The sequence below is a fragment of the Thalia democratica genome, chromosome 5 (genome assembly GCF_965202585.1).
Source record: "Thalia democratica chromosome 5, ktThaDemo2.hap1.1, whole genome shotgun sequence".
NCBI classification, from domain to species: domain Eukaryota; kingdom Metazoa; phylum Chordata; class Thaliacea; order Salpida; family Salpidae; genus Thalia; species Thalia democratica.
The window spans coordinates 11,810,681-11,835,810 of NC_139169.1; positions in this window are offsets into that span (position 1 = coordinate 11,810,681).

Sequence of the window (25,130 nt, forward strand, 5' to 3'; positions counted from 1 at the left end):
TTACTTTATAAATTATAAAAGTATTTGTGGAGTAAAAAAGACTCGTCCGTTTTATATAATTTTATATTTTACTTTTTCATTTAAAAGTTATATAAAAACATATTATAGTATAAATTATTTATAGATTTTGATAAACATTTTAAATCGCAAGAAAATAAAATTTTAAGTTTAGTTATACTAAAATAAAATTAATTTTTCTAGATATTAGGTGATTTCTTTATTTTATCCAAAATATTGTAATTACACGATATATTGGTTGTATTCACAACTGAGAAACAGCTTAATACGTTTAATTTATTTATTTTATATAGTAAAAATTGAACCTCAATAAAATAGTAGCATTTAAGTTTAACTTCATATCATTTCATTCATTAACAGATAATTAATTATCACCCAAGCATACTTTCAACTGAATATAATCATGAAAGTCAGTAATCTAAACTATGATAATATTTGCTTAAATTTTAGTTTGCAAACGTAGTAATTTTTGTTAAAATCTTTAAACAACTCCTATTTCACAAACTTTGTAGTTTAAAATTAGTTTTTAAAACTCTTGTAACTAGTAACGTCGTATCTTCTCTTGTATTAGACAAATTACTTTTATATTAAAGTTTAAAGTATAAGAATAAGTTTGAAATTAGTTTATGGTAGTTTGATAGAAACTAACGTTAAAAACAAAATTATTGTTGCTAAATAGTTATGAATTGTTGCAATAAAATTTAGTCTGTAAAAACAGACGTGCCACTTTTTTTTAAACTAAATTATCATTTTAAATAAAAAATTAAATTTTAAGATCATGAACACTTTCACTACAAACAATTTTCTTTGATATTTCTATAAAAAATAAGAAGTAAAAACATTTTGTTAATAAGTTTAGAATTTATAAAAAAACATCGACACTGATTGATATCATATGTAATAAAACATAATAACTGTGTTCAAACGAACGTATTTATAGAAATAGCAAAATTTTTCATATTATCTCTCATCTTTGTTAAATTAAACGGGTAAATGGTGATTCTACCCTGCAAGGATTTTTTTTTTAATTTTGTAAACAAATGTGTATTCGTTATGAAAAATTTTAATAACAAAAACATATCACTTAGCAATGTGAATTACAGAGTGGATAACAAATATCAGAAAGTAATAACTTATATATAAAAATTTCATCAACGAATGCAGAAAGTACGTTGCTTGTTTAATGAGCATTACAATCAAGCAATTTAAATTAAAGCAATACCATTGAAATTTATGTAAACATCTGTCTGTATTAGAAACATAACTACGTCTAACAAAAAAAAGTTCCATTGTCGAAAAATATTATGTATCTTTTAAATAATGACTTTGCAAGAAATAAAAAAATCTTGGCTTTGAGTTAATTTTGAGTATAAACACCTTCAAGTTATATTCATTAATTTGTTTGTAAGCAAAGTTTTAATAAAAATATTTCCATCACGTATTAACACATAAACATTTACTGTTATACTTTACTATATAAGTTTTTAAATAAAATCTTTAACTTACATACTTATACTCGATAAAATACATATAAAAAGTTTTAAACACTTTAACGTAAAGCAAGTCATTTCTAAAATTTTTAAACAAAATACTAATAAGGACAACTATAAAAGTATTCTTTTTTTTTAAATATCTGCAGTTATATATAGCTTAATAAATAATGGAGTTGTATAGATAAAGTTTATGATGTGCTTTATTATATTAATAACTTTATAAATAAATAGATAAAGTTTTATTCAAACCAATTAACTTAATAAGTTTAACTAAAATCAAAATCAGTATAAAAATACAACTATAAAGATGTATACTAAGAATAACACTGTAAATATCGGAATAAAACAAAAGTCATGTCAAGTGTTTAATTTATAGTGCAAACGACTTTAATGGCAGCTATTCACATTTCTGACCAGTTTTTTTTTAATCTTGACCGCAAATTTAAAGAACAAGTTTGATAGTGATCACCTTTTTTAGCATGAATGATAAAAGACATTTCGTGAAACTCTAAAATGCGATGAAAACGTTGTTTATAAATTACATACTGACATTAAGTTACGTCATTCATTTTCACACAAAAATTAAAATGACAATTCAGGTATATAAATAGAATTTATTGAGAAATATCTTATTTGTATAACTTGTTGCTGATAAATGTAAATTTGAAACCGTTAAAAAACGGTACAAAAAGTTTCACAATTTATTTAGTCATAATGCTTGACTACAAATCGATTGATTTATTTTGATATTGTACATAAGTTAAATTTATTATTTGTTTAAAGTTCAAAAAGATAAAATATATCAGATATATTATATTCTTAAAGGTAATTCTAATCAAAAAACTTCATACTTGTTAACTTGATCAAAAATTATTTGGTTAAACAAAACAATAAGTTTATAAAAAAAGATGGTCTTTATTTAAGCAAGACTAATGTAAAAACTAAATTTATCTTCTTTGTTAGTTTTCTATAAAGAGTTAGTTTAAAACTCTTAATACTATCTCTTAAACATTAAAGTAAGCATTACGATGTGGTTCTTTTATAGCTTTTTTTGAAATTTAATGAACATTGTGTTTTGTAAAATACCTCAGAATACGTAACAAATAATTATTAGAATATTTTTCCTTTATTTAAATTTATAGCTCTTAAAATTTATTTCGATATACTCTAACTTAGCTATTTATCTTACAGTAATTTATAAAAAAATTAAACGGTTAATGTTGTCAACTAAATTTGAAATTTATATTTTAATCTTATAAACTTACATGCCTATTTATATTATGTATTATAAACAAAAGAAGCTAGATTATGTTCATGTTAATACAGTTTGTTTTACCTCAAACAATGTACTAGATAGTATTAACAAAGTAATTTATGATAAAATTTTTGTACAGTTTTTTTGTCGTTAATGACGTAATTTATTTTAACACAAGCATTGACTTTAAAGCTAGATATAAAAATTGAATATCGTATGCAAAAGTACGAACTGCTGTTATTTTGAATTTAAAACTATTTAAAACGCAATACACTTGATTTGAAAGGATAAAACTAGTTTTAAATACCAAAGTATCTTTAGTGAAAGCTTCAGTCTTTCATAATAGTTTAAAAAGCAGAGTTTTTCACTAAAACTTATTGCGTAGCGTTAACTAAATTCCATCATTTGTAATGTATTTAATTTATAAATAAAAAAAGGACATAAACTAATTAATAGTCGTTTTCATAATAGGTCGAACGTAATTAATAAAAAAATGTTAACTCTCGCAAATAATCAAAATAAAACTGTTCTACTGTGATTAGATAAAGATTGCTGGTAGTTTTTGTTTTCTGCTTTTTTGATTATTATTAATTATTTTAGCTATCACCAAAGGTAATTTAGATGTAAAGGCTAGTTTCATTTTATTAGAATAAGTGTAATGCGTTTCCAACAGTTTTAAATTCTATGGTAATAGCCAGCTGTACATTAAACTAGGATATTCAATTTTTATATTTAGTATTGAAGTTAATGCTTGTGTGGAAATCAGTGACGTCATTAAAAACAAAAAATAATTAAGCAGGATTATAAACAGTACAAAAGTTTTATTTTAAAATACTTCGTTAATGCTACTTATTCCATTGGTTAAAGTAAAATAAGCTGTACAAAAATGAATATAAGTTAGCTTCATTTGTTTATAATATATAGTATAAACTAGGGTTTCCCAAACATTTTATTCAAATTGCCCCCTTTGAAAAAAAAAAATATGAAAGCTACTAACCCCTCCAACAAGATTACTTAAAAAACTACATTTGAAATAATCAAGACCTTTTTTTGTTCTTCATCTGCAACTCAAGAATATCTAGTGTAAATTCAAAAATTACTAATAAATACATTTAAGACCCTTTTTTCGCCCACTTCTGCGCTAAATATCGCCAAAAATTACAAAATCCTTTACTAATTTTTTCCCCCAACTTATTAAAATCGCCTCTAGCTGGACGATATCGCCCACTTTTGGAAACCCTGGTATAAACCGGCAAGTAAGTTTATAAGTTTAAAAGACATTTTTTTAAGTTGTTGACAACATCTAACGTTTAAACTTTTTATATACTGCTGTAACATAATTAGCTCAATTAAAGTATATAAAAACATATTTTAAGAGTTTTGAAAAATAATCATATAAAAACTGCGTTTAAATAGTTTTTGTTACTATTCTAAGGTATTTTAAAAATAATTTTTGTATTTTTTTCTAAACAAACTATAAAAAAACAATAAGAACAAGTATTGAGAAATTTAAAGTAACTTTTTACTTTTTTTTGAATAAAATTAACGAAAACATATAACTATTTTCTTCGATTAATATTGCTTAAATAATAATCATAAAATTCTATTAGTTTTTGAACTCAATAACTCTAAAAGTTATAATTTCTTTTCATACAACTTTAGTTGTTGTTTGATTGTTTTTTTATAACCAGCCGGATATTAATTTTAAAATTCTAACCTTTTTTACTTATTAAAAAATAAATAACTTATATTTTTAACTACCGATTTGAGTTCTATCATACGACTTATTTTAATTGTTTTATATTTTTATTCTAAAGTCATGAATTAAAACATAGAGTAATAAACTTCTTAGTAGTTTAAAGAGTACAAAGTCTACAAAATAAATTTATTTTATTTAATTTGTGTGAAACTTGCATACATATTTAATTATGTAAGAAGTGTATCAATCAAAGAGTAAGTTCTTTAAACTTTTTTTATATAAATGTTTTCACTTCTTTTATTCTTTTTTTAATTTTTTTCGTTTTTATTAATTTTGAAATCTAAATTTTCAATATGTACAAACTGTCTTTGTTGAAAAAAACTGAAATAAACTATTAAAAACCGCCGGAAATGGTAAATTTTTGATTAAATTTTAATAATAAATTTCAAGATATGCAATACAACTTCATTGTAAAAGTAAATTTTAAACATCTTATAAAATATTATAAAAATCTATTAGTATAAATAAAACAAGCCAATCTTTTATTTTGATTATGGCTTTTGTCAATCTGTTTAAAATTAAATAGCTATGTGTAGCATAGTAGCTAAATTGATCAGACAATCATCTTGCATAGTATAATTAACATTCTAGAACCATTTCTTGTGGGTAGTATTTGTTTCTATATAATTTTCAGTAAACTATTTTATTATTAAAAATTGTCAATTGAGTATTAAAACAATATATTTATTCTTTATACTTTTTCGTAATTAGAAGTAGTCACAAACATATATATTTTTATTTTGGTAAATTTTTTTTTTATAAACTCGATAACATGTATTAAAAACTTATTTCTGCACTAGTTTTTATGGGAACGGGTCTAAATTGCGCGAAGACAAAAGTGCACGAGGTTACTAAATTGCACGCGGGGACTAAATTGCACAAGAACAAAATTGCACGAGTGTACTAAATTGCACGAAGATACTTTTGCACGAAGACTAGTTTGCACGCGGGCACAAAATTGCACGAGGGGACAAAATTGCACGAAGACTATTTTGCACGGAAGGTCAATTTTGCACGAGTTACAATTTTGCACGGAAGGTCAATTTTGCACGACAGACAGTTTTGCACGGAGGGTCAATTTTGCACAAAAAATATCAGCTTAAAATAACTAAATAAAAAATATGTTAAAACCTTTATGTTTTATAAAAAAATAATAATAAGCATGTGCTAGTGTAGTTGTTTTAATTTAATTAGGTTTGAATTAATTTTATTTATTTATTTTTTTTGATATATAGCCTTTTTTTAATTAAAATAAAATTAACGTGTTTAAAAACTAATATAAGTTAAAAAAAAATTTTTAATAAAAATAAAATTTTATTATACTTAAAATAATCCTTAATTAAAAATAGACATGTATTGATGTAAACTTAAATTATATTATAATTATACTAAACTTAAATATGAAATAATTCAAGATTAAAAAAAATAAATAAATAAAATTTTACATGGGTAGGTGTTAAAATTGCGCGAGCGTACAAAATTGCACGAGGGGACAAAGTTGCACGAAGATACTTTTGCACAGAAAAAAACGAGCATGCGAAATAGTGAAACAATTAAATAAATTTAGAAAGGAGAAAACCCGTCTTATGAAACTTTTATTGTGCATTGTACAGAAAGTTCTGTTACGGCTTTGTACTTCCATAAATTATACTTAAAATTGTTTTTTTTTTGTGTTATATAAAAGTTTTAAACCTAATTTATACATCATGATTTTCTATTTGTCTAAACTTTATCTTTTTTGCATTACTATTTGCACGCGTTTTACTCTAATTAGCTCTTAAGTTTCTCCTGCTCTGTATTTTCTCTTTATCTAACCCAGATTAGCGAAAATGCACCGTCAGAAGCAATTTTCTTCTTACTTTTTTAGAAGAAAAAGGAGATACAAGCTTTTGACTAAAATGAAACAAACAAAATAATACAACAGCTACAATTAGTTAATTTCAATTTTTAACAAAAAAAAGTTAATATAAACAAAACACTTTTTGGTAATTATATTTTGATGATGATTAGGGTCTAACTTTATAATCTAGTTTTTATTTTTATTTATATAATTTTTTTTGATTGATTTTTGTTTATTATTTAAATTGTTCATTTTAAATTTTATAATTATTATTATTTCTTTTAAATTTTTTTAATTATTTATTTCATTTATTGAGACTTTTTTTATTAATTTTTGTTTGGGACTTTTATTTAATGTATTTATTTTTTAATTTATTAATTTTTATAAAACTTAATTATTTGTTGATAAAAAAAAAAAAATTATTATTTAGTTAATTGATTTTTTATATTCTGACTTTTTTATTATTTATTGAAATCTAATTAACATTTAATTTTATTATACTTAAAAATATTTTTTTTTACTTACTATATATGTATTTTTTTATTTACTTATTTTTTTCATTATTTGATTTTTTTATTTTTTACTTAATATTTATTTATTCATATTTTTTATTTTTTGTTAATTTGTTATTTTTTAATTTTTATTTTTTGTTATTTAGTTATTAAATTTTATAATTTAGATTTTTTTTTTATTTTTTGAATATTTTACAATTTTGTTTCGTATCTTTTATATTAAGTTATACATTTTTTAATTCTGATTTTTTTATTTTTCGTTATTTAACTTTTAGATTTTATAATTCAGATTTTTTTATTTTTTTGAAAGTTATATAATTTTGTTTCGTATTTTTATTATTTTGTTATAAATTTTTTAGTTCTGATTTTTCTTTTTTTTTCAAATATTATAAAAAAAATTCGTGCAAAATAGTCTTCTCGTGCAATTTTGTCCCCTCGTGCAAAAATGTCTACGCGCAATTTTGACCCGTCCCTGGGAAGGAAACAAAACCCGTGCAAAATTGACCCTCCGTGCTAAATTGTCACTCGTGCAAAAATGACCCTTCGTGCAAAAGTGTCTGCGTGCAAAATTGTCTGCTTGTGCAAAAATATACCCTCGTGCAAAAGTGTCTTCGTGCAAAAGTGAGCCTTTGTGCAATTTTGTCTACGTGCAATTTTATCTTCGTGCAATTTTGTGCTCTCGTGCAAATTAGTCTTCGTGCAAAAGTATCTTCGTGCAATTTTGTGTTTTCGTGCAATTTTGTCCCCTCGTGCAATTTTGTACGCTCGCGCAATTTAGACACCTACCCAGTTTTTATTTGTTAAACAAACTTATTGCTCAGGTCCTTTGGAATAATAGTTACTTAGTAACTATAATTTAATTATATAGTTACCAAGTAACTATTGTTCCAAAGGATCTATACAGTAATTTGTTTACTAAATTTATAATATTTTACTTGAAGAATCATACTTTTAAACAATTTTTAAATCTTATTAGTTTTTCAGGATTAACTAAAATGTCTTGTTTCAAGAATCCTGTTTTGTATCAAAACAGACATTGCAATCACAATGATAAGTACAATTCTGTTTTTCAAAATAACAAGGCCAATTATTCTGAAAGATTGATGTATCATAGTCTATTAAAATTAGAGACAAATTGGTCACTTGAGCCAAAAAAAATCAAAACAATTTTCTGAAAGACTCCGAAAATTATGCGGTTTCTGAAACTAATTATTATAACTAAATGTTGTCTAAAAGATTGAATGTTAAAGACTATACAAGCTTTTTCGAGTAATTTCCAAAAGAACGTGAAGCCATTTGTGTTTGGAGTATTTTGAAAAAGTTTTATGTTTTTGGCGGGCATAAACGTGTAGCATCAAAATCGTCTTGCTTTGTGTATAAATGTTCAGAAAGTCGTTGGCGTTACATTGAAAGTATGAACTTCAAACGACACTATTCAGCTTGTGCAGTTTTTGAAGGTAAAATTGTTGTCTCAGGTGGTATAGGCCCGCGATTTTTAGCAAGATCAGTAGGCTCACAAACTAGATTAAGATCATTAGAAGCGTATGATTATCATGGTAATAGATGGGATCGATTGCCTGATATGATAAAAACAAGATATCGTCATTCATTAGTCACTTCACGCAACAAACTGTATGCCATCAGTGGAGTTGAAGAGTATAGCTGGGAAGTTTTTGATAATAGAACTAGAAAGTTCACACTGATTATCAATTCACCAAAATTTACGATATTTGATAGTAACAAATTTTTATATGAAGAAAATAAAAAAATAGGTGCTTGTTGTGTTGGTGATAAAATAGTTTTAGTTGGTGATTTTAATGAACAAAACACTGAGTTTATTGTGTACGACACTAAAAAGGAAATTTTTATTACAAAAATTTAATAAAAATTTTAATTGTAAACTTGTTTCTAAAGATAGTATATTTAAGTTACTGATGATAGTTTTTGTTAGTTTATTATTTGATCGTTTCTGTTTTTAATAAAGTAAAAATTATGAGTAAAACTTCTTGTTATTCTTTTTACATGTTTTGGTCTATTTGGTTGTTAATTTTGCTTTGAAATTATTAAAAATTATAACATTTTTAATTAAATCCAATATTTTAACATCGTATATTTTATAGCATTATTTAAACATACAAAATAAAAAACAAAATTATAATTTTACTTTGTTAAATGCCTTTTATGTTTAGTCTTTGTTGGTATAAATGTATTATACATGTTTTTATTTTGTCATAGTGTGTCCTCTTTAAGTGGCTTAAGTTTTAATACCTGAGTCCCACATTGCACAATAAACAATATAATAATATTAATAAAATTCTTTTAAAATTTTTGATTTTATAATGTGTTAGAAATAACTAACTATTTAAATGATGTACTTAAATTTTACTAAATCTTCAAGTTAAAAATTACTTACATTACAATAATCTATCTAAATATTATATTATTGCACTAAATTTAAAAAATTGAAGCTGTTATGTTGTAAAAGCGTCGAGTGAATATCCAGTTTCTAAGTTTGTCATACTATTTTTATATACACAACTTAATTCTATATTTTCTAACCCGATCACTTCTAACACGATAATTTCCTCCAGGTCATTTCAAAACCGATCTTTTTAATTTGACCATTTCTAACCCAATAAGTAAAAATTTTTTATTTTTGTTTTTATAAGTAGAGCTTATTTTAAAAGCAAACTATTGTTAGCTATTTTTTATTTATTTATGTTTTGTTAGTTTTGTCTCAAATTAAACTAAATGTATAAAGAGGGTTTCTTAAAATTTATTCTTATTAATAATTTTTTTTATCTCGTTATAACTTCAAATTATTTTTAAAGATTTTTTCTTATTTCCAATCTGCTTAAATATTTTTTTATACCATACGTTATAGTAATTTATACAATAACTTTTTTAATTTTTCTTTGCAAGATTCTTTAAGCAAGCTGTTATAATTATATTTAAGTTAAATCTACCTGTTATTTTAGTTTCTAGGTTACTAAAAAATATATATACTTATACAAATGTTATATTTAGAGACGAAAATCTTAGTTTGAAAGTTTATAACCAGCACTTAAATTACTTTAGTATTAAAGTTAATATACGTTTTTTTGAACTTTATTTTTTTAAATAATCGAGTCTAATAAAAAACCACAATCAAAATAACAAAAAAAAAAGTTTTTCATAAGGAAAATAACAAAAATATTAAATCTTAAGTTAAATATAATTACGAACAAGAGCTCATATAAGCTCTACCGAAAATCTTTCTCACTTTTCATCAAATATTTTTTCAAAACAGTTTTTCAAGGCAACATTTTTCTTCGACAGACAGCTTTCAAAAAAAATATATTTGAAATATGTTGATATTTTTCATGAAGGTTTCTTTAAATCGCTTTTATATCAGTTAAACTTATCTTTTGATTTTTCTTGATGTTTCTACCTATATATCTCGCGCAATAAGTTAGATAAACTTTGAATAAATAAAAAATTAAAATAGAAAATAATAAAGTAGAAAAAAAAGTTCATCCTAGATATTATTCTATTTAGTGATAAAACATTTAAATCGAAATCGGTCTGCTAAAAAAAAATGCACTTAAAAATAACCATTAGTTTGAAGCATGATTATGATATGACATAAGTTATATCTATCAATATTCTATTGACGTATATGCAATTAAAACAATGCAAAAACATTCAGAATTTTTTCAATATTTCACAAATATAAATGTTAACTCGTCTTGGTTTGGTCAGTTTATACGAATAAATGGTGTCTCTATTTAAAATAACATATTAGTTGATTAAAAAACTTTATTTTAAAATGTTTTAAGTATAGTTTATTTTTTGACAAATCACTTAAACTATTTACTTTTATTTGCTTCTTGCACTTTTGTTTTATTATAAACTATTAAACCAATTTATGCGTACAATTTTTATTTAAAGAAAAAGTATTTTTTTTATTATAAAACAGAAAACTTACATACCACTAGTTTCTATCTAAAACTATCAATTATTTTTGGCCGCTCTGTTACGACTTCAAACTTAACCTTGAAGAATTATTCAAAATACTATTTTAACTGATACATTATTTAATATATTATGTATAATTTATTATATATTATGGTATAATGTTTGTGGTCAAATTTTATTGACGTAAATGAAATATTAACAATAATATTTCAAATATCGTTGGTTAGCATTTTATTTTTATTTTTTTAATTTCGTATAAAAACACAATGAACAACAAATTTAAGTAGCTCAAAAGTTTACTTTTTTAGAATAGCAACTATAAATTCAATAAAACGAATAAACTAGATATTTTTATTTTTTAACTAACAGATGTTAAGATTTGATTACAAAATTTTGTTTCAACTTCAAAAGAAAAATCATGGATATTAACGTTAAATATTTTACATTTTATTAGAACAATCAAAGAGTCAAAAAGTTATATATACCATTAGATTTTTTACTTGAAAAAGTTCATTTTGTAAAAATTTGTTACCTTGTTTTTGCTTAACTAATGCAAATTAAAACTATATCCTAATTCGTTCTTTTTAAAAATAAGTTATAGAGTTTATTTATATCTTATTATATACCTTATTATATTATATATATTATTATATACCTTATATATTATTATACGTTTTTTATACCCTGTTGACATTCGGTTCAGTGCTTATGCTCTTCAGCTCGCTTTGTTAAGATCTCAGCAGCGGTTTCTCGCGACTATGCTTGCATGATGAGTTCTAACAAGGACGAAACCAGTCGTAGGTTGTCTCAGATACTGTTGTTGATGGTCGTGTAATAAAATTTATAATTTTCTATTTATGGTGCAGAGCCTCTCAACTTTTTGAATTTCTTCATTCATTGGCTTGTTTGTTCATTTTAGGTACAAAATATTTCTATATCTGATCGACTTTAATGCTACTTACAAACTAATAAGCCAAAACGATCAAATAACCGATTGACAATTAATCAGTTTTTAAGTGTATATCTTCCTATATATAATTTTGTGATAATAACCAACTGTTACACTTTATTACTTTTATATTTGATAAACTTCTTTCTTTTTAATTAAGTTAATAAGCCTAGTATTAAATAATTTAAACTAAAGTTACTTTTTTAATTATTGAAATTAAGAAACTTTTAAATCTAACTTTAGTAACAATCAAATTCCACACAGACATCAAATTCAATCCCGACTTAACTAGCAATTTAAAACTTTAATTTTCATCAGGTTTAATATGCAGTAATTTGAAATCCTTGAAAATGCGGTATCTACACATTAACAAAACAACGTAGTTTCAATTACTTATAGAATCAAACACAAAATCTATAATTTTACATGTTTTTATTTTTAACAATAAATACAAACATTTTTATAGTAAAAAGAAACAACTGAAAAATTTTTAATTTTAGGGCTAATATTTTTTTGTTCTACAATAATTTTAGTTTAATAGACACAAATAATTACCACCTTAGTTATTATATGTATATAGTGGTTGCTATATTTTACCAACAAAAAATATGTTCAATTCATTGTCTAACTTTTCTTAGTAAAAACAGACAAAAAACAGATTATAAAGACATATGTTTTTGTAAAGATAAAACTATGCCGATATAGTTTTATTGTTTGCTCTATTTTTGAGGTTTAAAATTTTTAATTTAAAACGTAAATCTTAATAGCTCGTTACTTTTTTTATAATATTTTATGATAAACTTTAAAACTTAGGAGTTTTAATAAACTGTAAAAAAATAGATTAAATTTTTATTTATTAGCTTAAATAAGTAATGGCTTTCAGATATTTCAATAATTTGATTTTTTAGATAGAGTTTCGCTTTTCTTTACTAAAATTTTATACCATAAACATTTATGAACACAAGTATTTTGTTAAATAGTTTTAGTCTAAATATTTTTTTTATGAGTTTTATGTTTACTAAAAAGTTTTAAAGCTCTATAAACTAGCGCGCACAGAAGTTTTTTCACTGTCCTTCATATGATAACTCCTTACTTTTGAGTTTTGTGATATTAAAAGTTGTTACAAACATGTTTTTATAGTAATTTAATTTACAGTTTTTAGAGTTAATTAAAAATATTTTATTTAGAAATTAAGTGTTCTTTACACTGCAAACTTTTAAACTGATATGGTTTGGGAACAACCTGAATATTTCATTTGTGTTTTGAAGTACTCTAAGTTGAATTTCAAAGTGTACTACAATATTATTTTACGTCAGGAGTAATTAAAATTATACTATTAATAAAATGATTATCTTAAATTTATTAAGACAAGATAAATTTTTTTATTGTAAAATTTTGTAAGTACGTTGATATAGAATATTGTAAGTTTTTATTCGAAAACTCTGTTAACTTACTGCCGCTGAAAGTAATGAACAAGACCATGAACATAAACATTTATTCACAAACAGTTTAGTTATTTATTGATTAATGATGACAAAAAAAAAGTGTTTTTTCTAGGATAGGGATTTTTTGTGTTATATTAACATCCTTTAGTATTAAGAATTTATAGTTTTCTAAAATAAAACATAAAACCTGTTTAGATAAATTAAGTTGAAACATTATTTACTCAAAATAACTTATAATCAAAAAAAGACAATAATGGTGTTTTAGTTGTAAAATAAATCCTTCTGGACAAAAACTTTTCTTTATTGTCCAGTACTAATACCTTAAAAGTTATGAACAAAAAATATATCAACAAATTGCTTTAAACACTAACAAAATTTGTTTTGCAAATGTTAATGACGTCACTAAGTATTTAATCTAAACTAAATTTTTTTTATAGAACTATAAAACCATTCCGAAACTAAATCTTGTCGATATGTTGAAAAGCAGATAATTTTAAGTTGCAACATAGCGGCCACAATAACACGCGTTTCACGAATTAAAAGTAATAAGGCACATTGATTTATGTTTTGTCACAAGTACTCCCTATTCTGTTTAAAGAAAACTTACACAAAAATATACATCTTTAGGGTAGTATCAAAAAACTTTTTTTTTCAAATTAAACTTTTAATCTGTAATAATACTCAAAACTTAGTTTGCTGGTGATGTAAAGCTTACAAAAATAAACAGAACAATGAAGTTTAGATCAAATAAATTTTAAAATATTTCATCATAAATTAATTATATACTGTCAAAAGTTATATAACTCTAACTATATTATTTTACTGTTTTGTTAAATTTATTTTCTCAAAAAAGTTAACCTTCTTTTGTAAAATTTATAACGTATTTGCATAGAGCCGTTTATCATTTTGTGTTCAGCTGTTTTATGTCGAATTAAAACGGCAAAATTGTTTTTAACTGTTTTTTAATGAACGATAACATTACTTTTTTAGTAGACATTTAGAGTTGTATTTTCAAACGCTAATACACTTATTTGTAATAAAGACTGCTATTTTTAGATATATTTTGTAATTTCGAATTTAAATTCTGCTAAACTGTAGTTTTGACAAAATACCGTTATTTTAAGTATAAATTATTTTTTATTTGCTTTTTTTATGTTTAATAATAGTTAATATTCTAATAATAATTTCAAATAATCAAATTTCGTTTAATGAAAACATTCTAAACATTTTTTTTGTATTTTACAAGTATCTATCTTTCACCATAATATGCCGACAATTTATTTCTGGAATTTAAAGAAACAGTTTTTCTCGGTTAAAACTACTTAAAAGCTTTTTAAAAACCAATGATAATCTAAATTAATAAATTTTTCAATTATTGCATTGACAATATTTTTAGCTTAAACATTGATTTTTTTTTTGATTTTTTTTTGATTTACTTTTATTCTTTATAATTGCGCGGTACATTACTTTTCAACTACATTGTTTTACTATGACACAAATTTTCAAAAAGTGTTCTTAACGTTCTTATAGATCTTAACAAGCTATTTCAAGATTTTAATGAGTACTTTAAAGTTTTGAGCGAAACCCCTGCACTTTAACTTTAAAATATATAACTTGTTTTCATAGTAAATTAATGACATCTTAACAATTCCGACGTATCCGGAAAAAATTACTAGTTTTTGTCATGAAGGCATCCAAAACTATCAAAGTTTAGAAAATAAGATGACCGACTGGTCTTTAATTAAATAAACTTAAAATTTTTAAATTAAATAAGTTTAAATTAACTAACTGTTTTATAACAATCAAAATGACTAAACATTGTAGTCTGATTTTTTTTTAAATTCTATAAATAGATGAAATATTATAAGTTTTAATAAAACTGTTTATCAAAATCCTAGAAATTTGAATGCTAAAATACTAACGAAAAAAATTTGGAAGCCGGCCGCTTTTTGCGACTTAATATATTAGGAGATGGTGTTCTGTGGTAAAAAGTAGATTATAAAGGAATATTTATATTTTGAAATTAATGTAAACTTGTTGGAAATTCTTAGTGACTTCAATAAATTAATAACATTGACTATTATATACACTTTAAAATAGTTTTTTTTTTAATTTATAGTACAGAAATAATTGAATTAGTTTATATTTAAGTTTAAATAAGGCTTAAAAAAAAAATTTCAAATTAAACAGTGTAGATAATTTAAACTTCTATTAAACTTTAATATCGAAATTTTCATTTTAAAAAACAAAAACTTATCGGTATTTAATATGGTTAAAGCTACGTGTGCCAGATTTTGAACGTAGTGTTTGGAAAATTTTATTTAAAAACCTTGGTGCTATAATTAATTACAATAGATAACAATAAAGTATAATTAAAATTAAAATTACTTAAACAACTGATTATCAAAAAAAAAGAAATAATTTAAGCGTTTAATTATTAAAGTAAACTATAAAAAATATTGGCAGAAATTATTAAATTTAAAATTAATATGTGCATTAACTATTGTTTTTATTACTATTACAATTTTACATTAGTTTACATTACGTTGTTTTAATGGTATCAAGTATTGTATTAATACTCTCACAAACAATAAATTCAAATAGAAGTTATAAAAACAAATCAAACCGAAGATCTACAAAAATGTTGGAAACGCAGTATACATCCTTCACTAATTTATATAGTAGTGATATTATAAATTACTATACATAACTTTTTTAAATTGCACTGTCGTAGAAATTCTGATTAATAACAAAACGTTTAGTTGTTTATTAACTCATACATAAACAAACTTGTAATATGACAAATTGTACTTTCAACTCCGATTATTTTTGTTTTTTTTTTGTTTTTATTTACACCATTTAACAATATGTTACTATTGTTAAACTTTTTTGTTTTTTATGATGTCACTATATTTCCCAAATACTTCAGGTTTAAACTTGTGTATAAATATAAATTAAAGCATATTATATATTTTTCACTTAAGTTTAATTTGCAACAGTTGGAAACGCAGTAAGCTTGTTTACTAACAGAAATTATTTAAAAATTACTTGCCATAAAAAAAAAATTCAGATTTTTGAATACAATTAAAAAAATTAAATACAAGAAAACATTTTGCAAAAACAAACATTGTTAATTTAAATATAACAGCTAGCAAAACAACACAAGTAACAAATAATAGAGCAGTGAAATTTAAAGATTAATTACGAAAAGTTAACATTGTTTGTTTAAAGTGAGTTTAAATTTTACTTAAGCAAAATTGCAAATTGCTTACGATAACTATAACTTAGATATTGATTAATTAAAATCTTTAAGTACATATTTAAATCGTAGTTGACGTAAGATGTGTTTGCAGCAAGCTTTAATTGAAACTTTAGTTATATTAACTTTAACGGGAAAATTTGAACTCTATAAAAAATTTTTACCATTTTTACCGTATATAGCGGCCAACTTTTTTTGTTTTACTTTAAAAATGATACTTTGAGATGTTTTTTTATGTCTAAAATTTAAACTTTATTAATTAAAGAAACTAGAAGCATATTCAAGTAAACGTTAATAATTAATAGGTAAATTAGTTAATAAATAATAGTTGTTTGCAACACTTTGTTTTTCTAAAAAGTTGGGAGGATAGTTTAATTAAAAATTTTATATCCAGCTTACTTGAACTACATCTCTGATTTTTTTTTATATTTTATTAACAACGAAAACTTTTTAAAGCAAGCTAAGTCCATTTTCTTATTCAGAAGTAATTGTTATTTTGTTGTAGCATAAATTGAGCTAAATAAATATTGTATGCACAATTATTTTAAAAACTATAGAAAGTAAAAAAAAAGGTTTGAATACTTAATCAAAATACTAAAAATTTATATCAGTCATTACACGTAAAAATAAAACTAAGTTATAGATAGTTAGACTTTATCATAAATTAGTATATCTTTCGTGATTGAGATTATTCACAAACTTATTACAAGAATGATAAAGTCTGTAATACTAACATAATTAAAACTAGGTACGTACTTAAACACTTCTAAGAAATATTTTACGAAAAAACATCATTGTATTTACTTTAAAGTTTTTAAGGTGATAATATTTATACGAATAATATAATGAAAATAAATTAAAAAGAAAACTTAACTATACAAAAAATCTTCTGCACACTATCGATAAGAATAATTGAAAAGACAAAAATTTAAATGTATATCACAAGCTTTCTAATAAACTTTAAATGACATCATTTAGTTAACACAATAAGCTATTGTTATATAACTATCTTTATTATATTTTACAATTTAAGACATAAGCAAGTAAATAATTTTTTTTATTTTAAGTCGCAACAATGCGATCAAAATGATTTAATTAACATTAAAGACTTAAAAACTATTGTAACGAATTAAATAATATATAAAAATGTTACTACTAAAATTTTATCAGTAATAAACTAATTAAATTTGAATATACAGTTATTCTGTTTTATTTTACAAACAAATTTTAATAATTGAAACTTATAATAGTACTAATATTCAAAATTATTGTTTTTTTTTTTTTTAATCATACGTATACAGCTTGATCAAATTTCTTTCAATTATTCGCATTTTTTTAACTACTAGTATTTTGTACTAGTTACATTGTTTTTTCATTAAAAAAAACTATGCTTAACCATTAACTACAACGTTTACATTTGAAGACTAAATTATTAGTCATTTTTTTACTGAATATATTTTGTTACTTATTCAATTTAAAACCTTTACAAACACAGTAAGGAAATTTTAAGATAATATGAATAAAAAAATTAGTAGTCAATTGCTTTGTTTTTTTATTAAACTTATTTAAAATAAGTTTAATCAATGATTAATAAGGGATTGATAGTTTAATTTTATATCAATGAAAAAAATGCTATTATATCATTTTATAACAAAGTATTACTTTTTTTTTACAATTAAAAATTACTATTGAAAGTGTTAAAGCAATTTTTTACACATCACTAACGACAAAGATAAAACTTTATTTTATCAATTAGTATTGCTTGAATGAAAATAGTCTTATTTTATAATTTTAATGTTTTGTTAAATTTTTTAATTTTTAAAAATAGAACAACAACTCATATATTTAGTTTGTTAATAATGCTATTAATAGTATATGTAGAAAAAATTATAAGTCATACTTTTCGATTTTTTATAAATTCTTTCAAACAACTTATTTTAGTTACTTTTTTGTTTTTTTTAAACTAAAAATCTTATGTAACTTTTTATATACTTTTAAAATATTTTAAATAAAAAATATTTAGTAAGCATTAAATAGTATTTCAAGTTTATTATTAGGTGAAATTTATTTTGAATTTTAGATTTTTATACTAAATAATATAAAGTTTTTTCTGTAGGAAACTAAAATTCAAATTTAGACTTATTCGCTTTTTAAGTAAGACAAAATTTAAATTCTACTAAGTTTATTTTACTTAAACTGTAGTTTTATATTGATAATGTTTTTAACTGTGCAAAAGTTACGACTTATTTAAAATAGAAGTCATGCAAAAGTGGATACTCTTCCAAAAGTGACGCTTTGTGTAAAATGAATCTTGTATGAAAATGACACCGTGTAAAAATGCATCCTTGCAAAAGTGACGAACAAATTGTATGTGCATTTGTCGAGTGGGAACTGATCGAATAAACTTGGTTCAATTAGGATTCGATCAGTGTGTTTGGATTTTTTTTGGGTATGACTTGATCGAATACGAAAAATCAATCCGGCTTGGAATTGTTTATCAACCCAAAATTGATGGTGCTAAGCGCCAGCGAAAAATACTTTGTACTTTTAATACTTTATTGACATTACTTAGCATTTGACACAAAACTTTAATTTCCTTTTAAATTTAAAAGTATTTTTAGTTATAATTGCTATTTCAAATCTTACAGGTTTACAGTACGTTATACAGTATAAATAGATTTGAAGTTTTACCTAGAAAAAGTCGGATGCATTCTAACGATATGAAATCAACTGTCTGTGAATAACCGCAACAAAAATTATTGTTTTTTTAACAAAGTCCATTTTTATATAGTCATTTTGTTAATATCAAAACATATTGTAAAACAGAGTTTTTCGACACTTTTAACTTTATAGTAGTTGAATTATGTATTATGAAAAACTGAAGTTTTCACTACCTTCAATACTAAAATTAAAAACAATGATAACTGTATACACCGTTTCCAACAGTTTCAAACTTAAATAACTTTTTTATAACACAATGTTGGTAATTGGTTTCTTTAAAAAACCTTTGTGTGAGTTTAACAATTGTTTTGAAAATAATAACGTCCTTTAAATATAAAACTGTTTTGTTGAAAACATAATGTAAATTTATGTATACTAATTAAAATTAAATACGAAAAATGTAGGTAATACATAAACAAAGTTTTAAGTTATTATTGAGTTTTTTATAACTACTTTGCTTAACGATTATTTTAATAAATAGATAAAAACTATTTTGAATATTTTATTATTCAGTTGTTTAGGTTTTTTTTCAAATATTTAATTTATTACTTCGTTGATAGTTGATTTTAGCGAAAAAATTCTAATTCGAAATGTAACAAAATTCTAACATTAAACACATGTACCACCTAATTTAAGTATAAAAAACAACAAAAAAATTCCTTTATTTTAAGAAATCATCAGTTCGAGATCAACTCTTTATAGAAGTAAAACATATGTTTACTGATAAAAATACTGGTTGACTTGCAAATACTGTTTGAATGTTGAAAAAGCTAAACATAAAAAAACACTTTTTTTGATCAATATTTATACAAAAATTATAATAACTACACTTTTAGTGACTTTTAATAAAGAAAAATACAAAGAAAATACTAAAATAACTTACTTTATTTATATACTTAAGTCTATACTTGATATTTTATGCGGGGATAAACAATGTTTATGACATTAAAAATTTTGAAATTTGGTTATTTCTGAAAAAAGTTTAATATTAAAAGAAAACAGCTAGTTAAAAATTGTATTACTTGAAATTGTACGTTATTTTAAGTTCCTAGTTTTGTTATACTAATGATCTTTAATAAACTCAAAAACTAAAACTAAATTCACAAAGGATTTTTTTAACTCTATATCTTTTTTGATAATCATCCAACTATACACTATATACTATTTCTTATTAACCAGTTTTGATTTATGTACCAGAAAAATGTTATTTATGTAATATTATTTGATTACAAGTTTTTAACTTACTGAACTTTTTATTACGTTTATATAATTTACATAACATTAATTAATACTTAAATAAAATAACAGAAAAAACTTTAAATAAATCACAGCGCAGTGAGAAGCAAATAGCAGCGTAATTTAATTATTTATTATCTATATATAAAACGTAAACAAAACTAATTCAGTTTACAAGATATTATAACATTTTAAGTAAAAATCAGTTGTCTATGTAACATCTACTGTTTGAAATTTTTGAAAATGTTTATTTAAAACTAAATGATAGAGTAGGAATTAAACTAGTAAATAAAATTAAACATTTAGTGAAAGGAAAGGCATAGAATATAAAATAAAGTAAAAATAGTTTGATTCAGAAAAACTTTATACAATTAGAGAAAATCAAAAGTTGCTTAAAACCCAGTTCTAGTATGGAGCTCAATGACAATTATCGTGTTTAGATAAAAGTTGTTTTATATAAAGATTAAATATTTTCTTTGAATTAAGTTTTGTTAGACACCGAACATATTTTTAAAAGAATTATTAAGGAAAAGACTTACAGTAAAATATAAGCAGTTACCAATGCTGCGATAACATCGCCTATAACCGAGCACATTATTATAATTACATAACAAGTATTACCCTAAATACTATAAAATATTTAGATTTAGACTAAATGTACTAAATTAAATGACTAAGTTAGACTAGAGGATATTTCACTTCCTTATTTATATAAACCGGAATTATAAAGATGAAATAAATTATTTGGTTTTAAAGTGTCTTCGTTTAATAAACTACCTGAAAATTCTGTGTTGTTTTTTGTACTTAGTTTAATAATTATTGTTGCGTTAACTACTACTTTATGCCTAGGTTTAAAATGTATGTTGTTTTTACTTTCTTTTTTTCTTGAAGTAGACTACAGTAGTACGTTTCTATTAAATGTATTTTGAATATATTTAAACGTACAAAACATACTTTTGAGTATATTAATATATCAAATATAGATTTACAAAGTCTTGTTTTTTCCTTGCTAAAAATAACTGTTCAACTGAAACAATAAAACATTGTCTTGTAACGTATAAAAAATATAAAGTAAAAAAATAAGAACAAAGTAAGAAAAATAAACTTCTAATCGTTAGTATATTTAAAATTTATTAACAACAGAACAAATTCTTAATCACTTTTACTACCAATGTTTTTAATACTATAAAAGCCAACTTTGTCTTTAGCTAAGCTAATAAATCAAAATAATTATAAGAATGAAATTTAAAAACTAGTTTATACTTTTATAGAATAGTCTTTTATAAATTAATAAAAAAAAGTTTAATTTAGTAAGTAACAAGTAGTGAAGTATTGTAAAAAAACTTTTAGTTTGATATATTCATTTTAGAGAATATTTTAGTTAAAAATTATTTTACTAAGTTGCATTATCTTAGAAAAGGTTTATATTATTTTTGTTCTCTATGCTTTAAAAACTTAAGTTAATTTTTTTTTAATTATACAGATTTTATACGACAGATTTTCATACACTTGATTCAATGATGCGACATATTTTCATACTCTTGATACACCGGATTTAGTGTCAGTGATTTCTTATACGCAAAATTAGAAAATTTCTCATACTTATATAATAACTGAACTTATTAAATTTAATCTTTATCTGAGTTATTTATACAAGTAGAGGCTTTTTTTTTTTAATTTAATTGGTTGAAACTGCTGTTTTGTAAATATGAAAAAAAAAAATTAATTAGAATAGAAGTTAAGATACTTTAATACCGATGTGAAAAAAGTATTTTCATAAAATAGGTAAAAGTAAGTTTTTTCTTAGGTTAAAATGATAGTTACGTTATTTAACACGTCAAACAGCGTTAGTTAATAAAAAAAACTTAAAAATGGTATTAAAAATAAAAAATACAATAATAAATAAAGTTTAGAAATAACTAGATCTAAATTTAATGCATTTAGAAATTAGTTTTTTTCTTACATTATGTGCTTTGAATCTGGCTATTCTCTCTAGATTGCAGTTAAAGCAGTTCTGCCTTTTTGGGTACTATGCAGTTGATTTTAAACAGTATTTACCATTTAATTTTGGGGAATAAACATTATTTGATATAGTGAATTCAGCCTGGGAAGTTGCTTGTAATTTCTTGGGGATGCTAAACTTGTGTTGTTGCCTTGTTTCGAATGAAACTCTAGTCGAACCAATGTATTCTTTATGTATGTATGTTGCTTTATACACACCCTATAAGAGGCTATCACTATTAAATGGGAAATTCATCTTGTTTCTGGAGTTGCAAGTTCTGTCCGTTTTGTTTTCCGCCCTCTAAAATCTTTTTGTTGTGTTAGTTGATGATGTTTGGTATATAAGCAACCAGCTGTATAAGATTTACATCGTATTCCTGTTAAAAATCATATGAAAACTATTGTTTTTGTGAAAATGTATACGAAAAAGATCCAAAAATGTCTTTCCTGTATTGGTTTGTACAGAATTTAAAAACGGAAGTTTGAAATATATGATTATTCTTAATTGTTTGTTTTTTTTTTGCTATTATAATTCAGATCGTTTTTATCATAGTCTTTTACCCTTTAATGTCACTTGAATTTAATGTCTTTTACTTTCGCATTTAGACATGTTTAAAACGTCTAGACCATCGTCAGGATATAAGCCGAAAAATAGAAAACCATTCACAGAAAAGAAATCAAATTATATGTAAAGGCCTATTAGATCGCTGATATACATATAAGTAACTATAACATCAATAAAAGTACTGGTGTCGTTTTTCTTTACCGATTCCGTCTTCATTTGTGGAATCTATACAATTTGTTTTTTAATAACACAAAACTTAAAAAGTATGTATTCTATATTTTTACATTAAATGTCTGTTAATCTTAATTAAAATTAATAACAACTAAGTTACTTTAGTTAAATATTGTGATGTGTTTTTTTAACTGTTTTAATTTAATTTCCTAATGTTAAAATGAATTAAGTAAGCCAAAAAAAGTCGTATGTAAAGTGTTGAATTAAGCAAAAGAAACACCAGATCCGATTAATAACAAAATTTATTTTTGTTTGAAATTTAAGCAATATTATTAAATTTTTTGAAAAATGTATTTTTACTCTAGTTTTTAATGAAAATTTAATTAATGATAAACTGCTTTGTACAGAACAAACTTTCACAATCCTAAAAAAAACATTTTTTCGTAGCGTATTTACTTATAATTATCAAATAGTTGATATATTAAGCTTTTTGTATAAAAACTCTTTATAAGAATAAAGAAACATTTTTTATCGAACAGATAACTTTCAGGCATGTACTTCATGTGTATATATATATAAATAAATATTTGTATTGAAAAATGTTGCCGCTTTGTTGCGACTTAAAATTAAAATCCGATTACCCATCAAATTTTAAAAAAATAATAACATTTATTATCTCTCAAAACAAATAAGTATTTGTGATGACGACCTAGTGACGCAAATAACAATATCTATTAATTAATAATATTTTATTTACTTTGGCTACTTATTTTATTAGGTTTTCTTAACTTTTTCTGTTAATTTTAAGGTTTAGTGACAGTTATTTAGTTTCTTTTGACTTTTTAGAAAACTCTTTTACTCCATAATAAGTGAGATAACTTAATTAATATTGTTTACTTAATGTTTCTAAGTTTCAATTAAATTGTTATAAAAACACATACTTTAAATTTTTGAATTAGAAAAAAATAAGCTTTAACATATATTCAAACTTAGTATATAATAAGAACTGCAATAACTATTAGTTAGTAAAATAAATAGCCTATCAAAAAGTTCGATGACAGTTTATAAAGTTAAAACGAATTAAAAGTACATTTCATTCTACTATTGTTTTTAGCTATTAATTTTATTTTCTATTAAGCACTAGGAAAATATAATTATTAACATCTGGTTATTATTTTTTAGTTAGTTCTGTTAATTTTATACTTTCTTAATAAAACAGTTCATTCAAGCTATAGTCAACAAACCTTACATAATAAATTAAAAATAATTTACATAATTAATATAAAACCGGAAACTCTGCTTCGACTTTAAAAAGTATTTAACACAGAAAGCACCGGTAAAGTTAAAATGTTAATATATTTTAAGAGGGTTGGTTTAAGGGGGAAAACTTAATTATATTATTACTTAAAATTGTATAATTTTTTTATGCCATGTATTTTGTATAATGACCTGTTGGTGACGTAATAATTATTGGTAACAGAACATGACTACAATTTTATTTATATATATATCAATAAATATGTTGAAGATTTAGTATTTTACGTCGTATGAGTTTGTACCGCACATAGTGGTTTAGCATTTTAATATTTCTTTTACTATTTAGTGAACTAAAATTGTGAAAATTACTTAACAATTTTATAAATATATATCGAATTTATTTTGTTAAACGAACAATATAACATTTGAAGTCAGTATTTAAAATAATAAAATTGTATACACAATTTCATCGGTTTTTAAATACCATCAATCGCCTTCTAAATTAATAATCAGTTTAATATCTAAAAGTAAAACTTTACTATAATATTTGCGGTAAAGCCAATGATGTGCTTAGTTATAGTTTAACTCTTTTTGTGTCAAAAAAAAAAGTGATGAGTAATTGTAGTATAATCTTAATAACGTTAGATTAACTTCAGATAAAGACATTTAGTTGAGATCTTTCATTTTTTTTA